The sequence below is a fragment of the Tamandua tetradactyla genome, chromosome 5, assembly GCF_023851605.1.
Source record: "Tamandua tetradactyla isolate mTamTet1 chromosome 5, mTamTet1.pri, whole genome shotgun sequence".
Taxonomy (NCBI): Eukaryota; Metazoa; Chordata; class Mammalia; order Pilosa; family Myrmecophagidae; genus Tamandua; species Tamandua tetradactyla.
In genome coordinates this window covers 78,978,031-78,989,989 of record NC_135331.1, presented here as the reverse complement: position 1 = coordinate 78,989,989, position 11,959 = coordinate 78,978,031, and the positions used below count along the sequence as shown (strand labels likewise).

General features: G+C 37.1%; 1 pseudogene; it reads left to right on the top strand.

Annotated features, from left to right (window-relative positions):
* Nucleotides 1-2,041: 2,041 nt before the first annotated feature.
* On the top strand, nucleotides 2,042-2,913 carry LOC143682543 (interferon alpha/beta receptor 1 pseudogene; annotated as a pseudogene).
* The last annotated feature ends 9,046 nt before the right edge of the window (nucleotides 2,914-11,959 follow it).

Sequence of the window (11,959 nt, the reverse complement as noted above, 5' to 3'; positions counted from 1 at the left end):
ATTCCTGGAGCCTGCCTATGCCAATATATATATATATAAAGTGTTCAAAATCAATTATAATTACTGTTCTAATTTACAGCTGGTGAGTGACTAAAGAGCTATTGTCCTAAATTGTCTTAAATTTGTCTTAAATGCCTTTAAGATATAGGACAAGAAAAAAGAACTAAAGCCCTTGTGGGCAACTGGCTCTCTGAGATATCTTTCAGAATTAATTCATCTACATTAACCATTTGGAGATTAATTACTGACACGATTAAGAAACTTCAACGTGATTTTAAGGAGCAACACTGAAAGATGCAACCAATATAAACTCAATTAATTCAGAAATTTGTAACATATCATTATGTTCTATTAGAATGATGGACCTTTAGTGACTGAAATGCAGACAAAGAATAGTTGGAGAAAACAGAAATTTCTCCCACAGAGTGGGAGAAAGATCAAAAGTGATTGTGGAGTTATACAGAGAAAGTAGGGTTTAACAAATAAGTATGATTGCTGAACCATTATATTGCTGTTTCTTTTAGTTTCCAGTATCTTAGAGCAGCTAGAAATAAGAACCTAAAATTGTGGAATTGTAAACTGTACCAAACTCTGAAATCTATTTTACAACTAATTTTTGCAATTGTGCTTTGAATTTATTGCTTTTTTGCATATATGTTATTTTTCACAAAAAAAGACAGAAAAAGTCAATTGTGGTGATAAAAAAAATATTTGTTCCTTCTAGCCTCCAATATACTGGAGCAGCTGGAAGGAAAAATCTGAGAGGATGGTGTGGTAGCCCATTACAAACTCTGGGATCTGTCTTGTATCTACTTGTTGAAGAGTGCTTTGAAAACTATTGCTTTTTTCTGTTTTGCTTTGTATATATGTTATATTATACAATTAAAAAAAAACTTTTAAAAAGTCCTCAAATGTATTTTACAAATCAATTTTTACCATGGATTGAATCAATTCATTTTGATGAAGATATGGAATTATTTTCTTTTATGTTTCTTCATAAAGTCTCAAACGGAGAGAGAGAAATGGTCTCTTACCTCTTCTCTCTCCCTTATTCCTCCAACACACCCTTCTAAACACAAACTAAGGCAAAACCCTAAAAATAAAAAACTGAATAAGCACTACAATGATTTCCAGGACCTTAATGCAATAAAATCATATTCTTCCAGAGACCCAGCTGTATCAAGTTTGGAAAGAACATATTGCTAAATGGTTAGCTGATAAGTTAGCAACACAAAGCAAAGTTTCCTACAGTACAGATGAAATGTTTGTGGAAAATCCTTTCTCTCTGGAGGTGCAAGTGTAGCTCAGTGGTAGAATTCTCACCTGCCATGCTGGAGACAAGGTTTGATTCCTGACTTATGCACTTCCCAAACCAAGCAAACAAAAACCAAAGCAACAAACAAATTCAACAAATGATGCTGTAATAACGGGATACTCACATGGAAAAATAATGAACTGTTACCCCGCCATATAGCATGAAAAAAAAAAAAAAGCCTTGCTTTCTTCAGAGAAGAACTGGGCCTCACTCCTCTGTCTGAAGAGATTAATCTTGTTTCACAAGATGAAAGTGCAATGTAATGTTCTGAAGTAATTGGCTTGCATGACACTGCTAATTCTTCTCATTACCCATGCCCCACCCCTTTTCTTCCAGGTCTATAAACTAGACTAGAGGTCACAACAGGCTCCAAAAGATGAGACACAAGGTGTGATCCAGGCTTCTGGTAAGCTGGCAGAGTAGGAGAGGCTGTCTCCATGCAACAGTGAGAGACATGATAGAAAAGTGACTGGGTCAGCAGTTCCAGGGTGCAAGTGATCATGGAGGGTCTTCCACCCTGCATAGGGAGGCCCTGGGAGAGACACCAACAGATTGGGTTGGAGAGAACAGGTGATGTGCTCAGCCATGGCTCCACTTACCCCGGCAGCTGGCTTGGGATGATTTCCCCTTTGGCTTCATATCCGGTTGATACGATATTTGGTTGCCTGTCGTGGACTTGGAAGATAGCAGATGTACTTCACCAGTGCATGAACTTCACGTGCTTATTTTTTGAAGTTTCTTGGGAACCATTCAAATAAATGGAAACAAATATCTCAATGTAAAAATGTCAAAACTAGTCAGTGTGTCTTTCCTCAGAAAGTTTTCCCAAAGGGAATATACTTCCTCTGTGTACAAGCACCAAAAATGGGAATAACACATCTCTTTGATTTGAAGAGAATAAAATTGATAGTGATATACAAGCTGTCATATTTCCTTCAGTCATCAATGTGAACTCCATTAACAGTTTCCTGTGTACCTATTTCAGCACTCCAAAAGAGTTGAAAAACAAGTCTGTGAACCAGTATTACCCAACAATTTATGAAATTGTTTGTTGGGAAAACACATTCACTGCTGAGTGAAAAATGCTAGAAAATAAAACTTTTCTCTTCCTAACTTGCAACTGCTGGGTGTATATTGTGTCAAAGGTAGAGCATTTGTTGAGATGGAAAATGGAATAAAAGCAGTGTTTTTAGCAATATTGTGTGCAAGTAAACAAAACCAGGGAATACCTCCATAACCTGGATTATAATTGGAATTTGGGTTGCATTATTTTCCTTCCCATTTGCTGTGAAGGGCCTCTTGAAATGTATCAGTTATGCATTCTTTCCATCATGTACACCTTCTTTCAGTATAGTTGAGGATCTGTGTGAAAAGCCACTAAAGAATCTACTTCCTTCCCCTTAGGAGGAACACACCAAAAGATATTTTATCAAAATACAAATACTATGTATACTGTTGAAGAAACTCCTCAGATTGACAAAGATCACAAAATACACAATTCCCAGCCTAGTCAAGATTCAGGAAACTATTCTAATGAAGACGAAAATAGTGAAGATAAAGCAAGTGAAGAACTTCTTCTACAAAAGGACACCATGTGACCAAAAATGAACTCTAAATATCAGGCAGACTGGTGAGAATTTTGCTGTGGGAGCCTGAGCTCCTTGTTCCTCTCAGTAACTATAAAGAGAATTCTTCAGATTGTAGATCCTATAAATATCAATAAGCACTTAATTTAAAAATGAAATTACAGTTATTTAGAGAAAATTTTCTATATTCATTTCCATTCATAAAGTCTTAAAAGACCTGTTGTTGAACCTGTCTGATGAAATGAGTTAAGAGAGCCACTCGTCTTTCCCTTGATGTACAAGAATCACGGTGCTGATCGGGTTTTGTGGCTAAGGAGGTGCTGATCGGGTTTTGTGGCTAAGGAGAGTATTTATGCCCCTGCAAACTAGTGCTATCATGGGTTCCTATATGTGTCATCTACTCAGTCTCCAACCCCCGCATTATATTTCATTCTTTGGGGAGAAGATACTGAAAAATTCAGTCTTTTCTTTGACATGAGGTAGGCCCTTAGGAAATTTATTTAGGAAAGCCTGAATATCATAATCACTTGGTTTTCTGAAAAGTAGCTCACTCTAGAGAAAGGCCCAGATGCCCGAGAGATGATCCTTAAAAGCTCTCCAAGCCTTCAATCAATTAATCCCAAGAACCGTGGGGTCCTGATCAACAGTTACCTGCTCCTTACATGGTTTAGAATTAAAGCCAGGTACTCTTTTACTATACATTACGATTTCCTGACTAATAACAGTAGAACAGCGAACAACAGCTTCTGGTTAGAATTTGTAGTCACTAAAGTTAATGCGAAATAGATGAGTAACTATCTAATCCGGAAAGCTTCTACTGTTTTTTAAGATATGGGAGCATAGAGAGGTTCATCACAGTTTTTGCAAGAATACATGGGACTAGAACATGCTCATGATAAAATAGAGTAAAAAAGTAGAATATTTCAGTAGGAAAAATATGTATAATCAACTCTATTTTTAAAAATTATATACTGCTTTCTAAGGGTACCTATAGCTTATTTTTAAATTATTTGATAGTTGGGATTATTGACGAATTTCTTTTTAGAAAGGAAGTCTTGAGAATTATGGTGGCCTCTAGGGCAAAATTCTCAACTTCATTTGTTGAAGGGGCCTGTGAAAGAGAAGAGGATGCAGGCATGAAGAGCATGTTGGGAAGTATGTGTAACCTAGGGCTCGTCTTGCTTCTAGTGTCTGACGAGGTCAGAGGTTCATTCTGGTGGAAGAAAAGGTTGGAAGCAGCTGTCCTGGGAAGACAGGTAACTAAGCACATCCTTAGCATGTGCAGAAGATCACAGACCTTGCCACATGGTCTCCTGGACCTCCCAGCTTTCTGGGTAATTCTAGCAGAGAAAAATGAGGTCAGGGAGGCTCAAGGATCTCTTAGGAGAGAGAATTATCTGCTGGAGAATCAAGTGACCCTCTGATATTTCAGACCAGAGGCCTATGGTTTAAAGAAGACTGTGTCACCTTCAGAATTTGCCTTAAAGTGATTAGAAACATGCCATGACCCACAGCCACCCTCAGCTTTCATACTGTGCCAGTGGAAGGTCCTATCCAGCGCTTCAAGCCCTGGATTTCCTACAGTAAACAGCTTCCTCAAGCTTTTTGGATACCCCAAAAAGAAGCAATGCCTTTGTGAGACTTACAATTGGAAGACAGTCTCAATTGTAAGTGAAATTGTTAGATTCCTAAAATGTGGAAATGTATGTCTTCAAGTTCTAAGACCATCTGTTTCAGCAAAGAGGCACCTGAGAACAGTGCAGCAAAAAACAGATTCATCAACAACGATGTTTGTATGTTTTATTGGATTGTGGAAGGACATACCCCTGTTTTCAATATTTTTATACAATCAACTTGTATCTTTTATTTGCATTTTTTTCTTAAACCCTACTGCTGTAAACAATTTTATATAAATAAACACTGGGCCTAAAATTTTAAAATCATGGATTTGAAGAATGTATAAACACATAAATAAATTCTACTGATATGTTTAGAGAATAAGACAAAAGATTACCACAGTTTTATAAAGGAGAATAATATACTTTAAAAGGCAAGAAGGAAAGATATAAAAAGGCTAACTGTCACATCTGACCTTGGAGTATTTACACTTGAGTTGGTAAACAATTATAAAATGTGATAAGTAATATACAAGCTTAGAGATTTGATCTGTTAACTATTTCTGTCCATGGAAATATCCTTTGAGCTGAACATTGCAGGCTCCAGATGGAGAAGTGGCAAAAAGCCATTCTTAAAAGACAGAATAAAGTATGTGAAGCCACTGAGATATTATGTATTCCCACAATCTATTCTGAGGGCTAAATGCTCAATTAACATTTGATGAATACCTTACTGATAACTGTGGATGCTAATGCAGTAGGCATGGAGTGGAACCTAGGACTGTATTTCTAACCAGCTTCGAGGCAATGCTGATGCTGCTAGCTCACAAACTACACTTTGGAGGGAACAGCCTTAAACCCTTCTCCTTTGGAGAAATAAGAAAAGGAACTTCTGCAATGAAATGTGAGATGAGCAATGAATACATTTATCATTTTGCTTATTCAGTATTTTGTTTCCTGGAAAATCTTGTTTTCTTGATAATCTTAGAGAATATGGGATATAAATACACTTGTTCTAGTATGATCTAGCAAATATACACCATACCTTTGAGAACATCATCTAAAGTGGCAAACATTAGCAAGAACATCATTCAGTGCCTTTTAAGTGACTTAATTTATTGAAATAATAGATTTGAAAACAATCCAAATTAGAAAATACAGAGTAATTACAGCAAAGAATGCTCTAGTGAATCCTGGGTACAATCACTTTCTAAATCAGTTGTGCAGATGATTTAATAGTAGAGAATGAATGCATTCCCCCTTTCTCTTTTCTTTGCTGCTTTGAATAGACAATGGACAATTCTGCTAGAATATTGTTGAAGAAAACAGTCCTCAGATATTGTTGAGAGAGGCTGCTTATTCAGTTAAAGACCGCCAAATCATGTCTGACATATGATAAGCCCTTCTAAGGGCTTTAAGATTGAAGTGTATTTCTTTCAGGTTCCTTTCAGTTAGTGAATTATTTTTGTGTGAGTGGTTAAATGCATTAATAAAACTAATGGACTATTTTAACATCTAATTTAATGTAGTCAAGACAAGTTTTTGCTGATATTACAAGCTACAGTAGGCAGTCCAGCTTTAACAAAATGGTATCTAAATTTTAGCATAAATATTAGATTTAGACAGGCTCTCAGCATTGAGGATGCCCAGCATTCTAAACTCCTGTCCACAAAACATGCTATATTCAAGTGAAGACACTGAATCCCAAAGACTCTGTTCTCCAGTCCAATGTGCTTCTAGCAGCTCTCAGAAGCCCTGTACTTCCCCAGTGGCTTCTCTAGAAATTGAGGATGAGGCCAGGTGCATGGACTTCAGGTCCTTCCAACCACATATCAACTCAGTCTCCCCATAAGGTTTGTCTGATAATGCCTATTTCACTACTACCCCCTTAGATGATGAAGAAAAACTCAGATCCCTCTGCTGACCCTGAAGCAAAAGTATTTTAATTTGTAAGTCCAATGAAGAAAAGTAAACCATAAAAGGGAAATTCCTACCTTACAAGGGTGCTTTCCTGATGGGCATTGGCCAAGTTTCTCTAATTATGTAGCAAGTTGTTCAGATACATTATTGTTGAAATTTATGAAATGTAGCTATATATACACAAGTATATATATATATACATTTTTTCTCTATATATTATATATATACAGTACACATACATGAATAAGATTAAGAGGACACTACTTAGAGCTGGAATTTTCACCTTTTTTTCTTTCCCATGCTCACGGCATTAAAGGAGAATAGAAGGCAGTCATACAGAGATGATGAGCTATTGAATGCCACTGTTATTTTACATGGAAGTGGAATTTGGGGATGAGAAAGGAGTTATCAGTATTGTCACTTGGTGTTTATTCATAGTCTCAACTATTTGTGAATCTTCCAAAAGGTCAATGTCATGTGATATGTTGTTATTTCTCGAAGACCCAAATTTTAATTACACAGTCTATATTTGCTATGTGGAAGAGGGATGCTTACATACGGTGTGAGCTTAGACAACCATCCTGCATTTGCAAGATTTAAATGAGTTAATGTAAATAAAATGTATCTGGTTTATTAAAATCCTTAATAAATGTTAGCTATTATTAATTATTTGTTCATGTGACTTTGCTGCCTACTTACTTCTGTGCTTATATTGATTCTTTTAAAGTTATACTTCTTTGTAGTTTATGGAAAAAATTATTTGCTTCCATGGAATTTCAGAATTGGAAATCACCAATATACCAGAACTTATCCCTCATGCATGCCAAATGTTTACTCTGTTCCTGTGATCTCAAGGACAGTTCATATTTTCAACTTAGTACACAAGAGGACTGTTCTAGTTTGCTAGCTGCCTGAATGCAATGTACCAGAAATGGAATGGCTTTTAAAAAGGAGAATTTAATAAGTTGCTAGTTTACAGTTCTAAGGTCAAGATAATGTCCCAATTACAACAAGTCTATAGAAATGTCCAATCGAAGGTATCCAGGGAAAGATACTTAGGTTCGAGAAGACCGATGAAGTTCAGGGTTTCTCTCTCAAGTGGAAGGGCACATGGTGAACACAGTCAAGGTTCCTCTCTCATCTGGAAAGGCACATGGCGAACATGGCATCATCTGCTAGCTTCTCCTCCTGGCTTCCTATTTCATGAAGCTCCGGGAGGCATTTTCCTTCTTCATCTCCAAAGGTCGCTGGCTGGCAGACTCTGCTTCTCATGGCTATGTCATTCTCCTCTGCTCTCTCTGAATCTCTCATTCTCCAAAATGTTTCCTCTTTTATAGGACTTCAGACATTAATCAAGATCAACCCAAATGGGTGGAGACATGTCGCCACCTAGTCCAGTTTAACAACCACTCTTGATTAAATGACATCTCCAGGGAGATGATCTGATTACAGTTTCAAACATACAGTATTGAATAGGGATTATTCTGCCATGTCATGAAATGGGATTTTGATTAAAACATGGCTTTTCTAGGGGACATACATCCTTTCAAACCAGCACAAAGACCACCTCAGATAATCAAGGTGCCATGACCTACCCTATCTCATTTTTGAGAGGTAAGATATTGAAATTGAAGTGAAATTTCTCTACATATAAAAAGAATGGGGAAGCCACTACATGGAAATAGAGTCCAGTCTCTCTGGAAACTACAAATTAGCCTACAGGGAAAAGACTCAGGACTCAAGGCTGCGTCTACAAAGCTCTCAGGAGTGATTGGAAACCTTGTGGGTCTTTTGAGTCTCATACCATTTGACTAAATCAATCTTTGTCTTCCTTCTCACCATCATGTGTAGATTTTAGAGGTTATATTTGAAAATGATATCTAATTTTATATCTAATTTTCTGTTGGTTTTCCTTCTAAAAGTGTATCTTCATTTAATTTAAATTTGGGTTAATGTTAATATAAAATAAATGCTGACTTTTTGGTCTTATGAATGTAGAATAAGAGAAAAATTCAACTTGTCTATGAATAGTCCAACATGTGGTTTAGAATAAGGAGCACAAGAAAATGAAGAATTTCTTATTTACTAAGTTAACATATTTTATAATAAAATGAAAACCAATAACTGAGGTATGAACATCAAAATTGACTTTTTTTCTCAAAGGGATGTGCTATTTTAAAATTAAATTAAAAATGTTCCTAGAAAATTATCTCAGAATTTGTGCTTTTCTTTTTAGTTAGAATTTACTCAATGGAGTATTTTCTCCCTTTAATGTCTCATAACCATATGTTAATACATTTTTCTGCCTTACCTTTTCCATCCTGATGGCAGAAAATGTGGTTTAATAAAAAGGGCTCTGGGGCCAAATTTTGGATCCTTTTATTTTCTTTTAAACAGTGTTCTTGTGATAAAATTCACAGCCCATCAATTCACCAATGAAATAAGTGTACCACTTTATTTTTAGTTAGGTTACAAGGCTGTGCAACTGTCACAGTCTAATTTTAAAATATTTTTATCCCTGCCCCCCCAAAAATATCCCTTCAGCTATTAGAGGTCAGTCCTCATTTGTCCCCAACCCTCTTAATCATAAACAGCTATGTCTACTATATGTATCTATGGATTTGCCTATTCTGGACATTTCATTTAAATGAATCATATACTATTTGATCCTTTGAGAGTAACTTCTTTCATTTAGCATATTTTAAAAATTCATCCATATTATAGCATGTATCACAATTTCATTCCTTTTTACTGATGAATAATATTCTATTATATAGATACATCACATTTTATTTATCCACTCAGCAGTTAATGGACACATGGATTGTTTCCACTTTTTGGTTATTATGAATTGTTACTGTGACCATTCATGTCCAACTTTGTTTTTAATTCTCTTAGGTATGTGTCTAAGAGTACAATTGCTGGGTCAAATGGTAACTCTACGTTTAACTTTTTTGAAAAACTGCCAATCTGTTTGAGGGTTTCCAATTTCTATAATCCTTGTCATAACCTACTAGTTTCTGTTCTATTTTTTGTATTATTATTATAACTATCCTAGTGGTTGGAAGTTGTATACCATTGGGGTTTTAATTTTCATTTTCCTAATGATTAATTATGTAAGTTTTACATGTGCTTTATCGCCATTTGTATACTTTCTTTGGAAAAAATGTGTATTTAACCCATTTTAAATTGTGGCATTTGGCTTTTTGTTGTTGCATTGTAAGAATTCTTCACACATTCTATCAGACTCTTGTCAGAGATATGATTTACACATATTTTCTACCATTCGGTGGGTTATTTTATTGATTTCTTGATAGTGTTCTTTGATTTAAAAATGTTTTAAATTTTGATGAAGTTTAATTTGGATATTTTTCTTTGGATGCTTGCACTTTTGGTATCGTATTTAAGAATCATTAGCTAATCCAATGTCACAAAGATTTATGCCTTTTTTTTCTACTAACTTCATAACTTTAGTCTTACATTAAAGTTTTTGATCCTTTTCAAAAATTATCCAAGTTAAGTTTTAAATGCGAGATAGGGTCCACTTTATTCTTGTGGATACCAGGTTGTGCTGTTGCCATCATGTATATTACATTTCAATATTGTGGTAGTTAGATTCAGTTGTCAACTTGGCCAGGTGAAGGCACCTAATTCTGTTGCTGTGGACATGAGCCATTGGTATGTGAACCTCATCTGTTGCTCGTTACATCTGCAGTCGGCTAGGAGGAGTGCCTGCTGCAATGAATGATGTTTGATTTAATTGGCTGGTGCTTAAATGAGAGACTCACCATAGCACAGCCTAAGCAGCTCAGCATACCTCATCTCAGTACTCGCAGCTCAGCCCAGGCCTTTAGAGATACAGAAAGAAATCACCCCAGGGAAAGTTGCTGGAACTCAGAGGCCTGGAGAGAAGGGCAGCAGAGACCATCCTGTGCCTTCCCATGTAAGAAAGAACCTCAGTTGAAAGTTAGCTGCCTTTCCTTTGAAGAATTAACAAAATAAATCCCCTTTTATTAAAAGCCAATCTGTCTCTGGTGTGTTGCATTCTGGCAGCTAGCAAACTAGAACAGATTTTGGTACTGGAGAGGGGGGTGCTGCTGCTGTGGTTTGCAAATACCAGGTATGTTGGAATGGTTTTTTTGATGGCTAAGGGAAAGATTTTGGAGAAACTGTGAAGAGAATGATGGAGAAGTCCTAGAGTGCTTGAAGAGACTGTTGGTGTGAACAGAACCACTGCCATTCTTGACAAAGGAGGACACAAAAGGGAAAAATTGGAGTTTGCAGAGTGAGAACCAAGGAAACTCGGGTCTGAAGCCAAGAAACCTCGGCCACGAGAGTCAACCCACCCATATACATGGCGAGGATGAAGGGCGAGGATGAGTCTTCCACCTCATTGCAGTGGAAGAGTCGTGCATCCTCAGGCCTTGGAGAAGGTACAGCATGCTCCTTGGGGGGCTGGGGAGAACCTGGCTGCCACCACATGGAAGGGTTTAGCGTATGCCCCAGAAATGGCAGAGAGCCTAAGTATGGCCCTGATGCTTGGAGAGGGTGGAGCCAAGAAAAAGGTGGTGTCCTCAGTGTCCCCCGAGGTTGATTTGGAAAGAGGCAAGCCACTTCATAGGCCCTCAGAAAGGATGGGACTGCCACTTTCTAAAGCCAAAGGATGAATGACTTTCAGATTTTGAAATCCAATGGTGTTTGCCATGCAGGCTTTTCATTTGTGTTTCTTCCAATTTTTCCCTATGGAAATGAAAACCTGTATCCTGTGAATATACTTCTTTGCATATTGGCACCAGAAAACTTGTTTTAAGATTCACAGGTCTGCAGCCAGAAGAAAATTTTTTGCACCTTAATATTGTTTAAGGTGATGCATGTAGTTACCAAATTGACAAGGGGTGGACATGTGGTAGTCAGGTTCAGTTGTCACCTTGGCCAGGTGAAGGCACCTAGTTCTGTTGCTCTGGACATGAGCCAATGGTACGTGAACCTCATCTGTTGCTCATTACATCTGCAGTCGGCTGGGAGGAGTACCTGCTGCAATGCATGATGTTTGATTTAATTGGCTGGTGCTTAAATGAGAGACTCAATGTAGCACAGCCCAAGCAGCTCAGCATACCTCATCTCAGCACTCGCAGCTCAGCCCAGGCCTTTGGAGTAGCAGAAAGAAATCTGCATTTTCCTGGGGAAAGTTGTTGGAACCCAGAGTCCTGGAGAGAAGGTCAGCAGAGATTACCCTGTGCCTTCCCATGTAAGAAAGAACCTCAGTTGAAAGTTAGCTGCCTTTGCTTTGGAGAACTAACAAAATAAATCCCCTTTATTAAAAGTCAATCTGTCTCTGGTGTGTTGCATTCCCGCAGCTAGCAAACTAGAACAAATATGTTAAAGACAACAACATAATTATATAATATTGTTTCATGCATTTGATTTAAAAATCACTTAAGACCAGAAAGGTGAGGAAATATGCAATTATACTAATCTTTTTTTTCATGTGGATTAGAATAACTGTCATATTATTGCTGTTC